Source organism: Archocentrus centrarchus, chromosome 2, assembly GCF_007364275.1.
Source record: "Archocentrus centrarchus isolate MPI-CPG fArcCen1 chromosome 2, fArcCen1, whole genome shotgun sequence".
NCBI lineage: Eukaryota > Metazoa > Chordata > Actinopteri > Cichliformes > Cichlidae > Archocentrus > Archocentrus centrarchus.
The window spans coordinates 24846769-24847640 of NC_044347.1; positions in this window are offsets into that span (position 1 = coordinate 24846769).

The following is an 872-nucleotide window of genomic DNA, read 5'->3' on the forward strand; positions in this document are numbered from 1 at the left end:
CACTGTAGGCCTTCAGTATAAACACACAGGGCTAAAACTCATGCAGAATAGCTCTTTAATCATATATTATTAAATTCTGAAAGAAGAGTACTCAGTCTATAAATGTTTAGGCTTTAAACTGACAAAATATGCTTGAGCTTTCACTAAAATTTGGTATCGAATCTATTTTAAGTATATTAGTTTCTGAAAAGGGCGTCAACTACCCCTACTTAATATATTTTAAGTTTCTGAAACAATCGACCGTTATGCCTAACTTTCCAAAACTTTTATTATATTTGTAACTTTCAAAATCTGTCGATTGATCGAATGAAATATAGGCTTCCGCAGCTCTCTGAACAAGCAGGCAATCATAGCATCTTAATACATTTCAGTCTTTCCGAAACATTCAGCAATCACACCCACTTTAAGAATTTGTAGCTAACACTTTTGGCAAATCATACAGTCGTGCCTCTCATTTATTACAATCAGTGTGTTTGCACTGAATAACTGACTGTAGGAGGCTACAGGCACAGACCAAAAAGAGTCTACGGAATCCAGAAAGTCCCGTTCACAAGTGATGCACTGGTCTCTAATGAATCACAACATTTCTTTATTCTGATAGAATAAAGAAATCAAAACTAGCATCTTGGATTCCTGTTTTACTTTACTGTTATGATGTCAGTGATGAGTTTCATGTTCATGTTTTGGGTTCTATTGGTAGCACTTTTGGTTACCTAGGTGTTTCCTGATCTGTGCCTCCCTCTGACTCATGTTTCTGTGTTTGTCTCTGTCTTCATGTTCAGTGTGAATCTTCTTGTTCAGTGTGTTTCATACTTGATAAGTGTTAGTATTCCTATCTGCATGAGTCTCTTTATGTCCCCCACGTCCTTGTT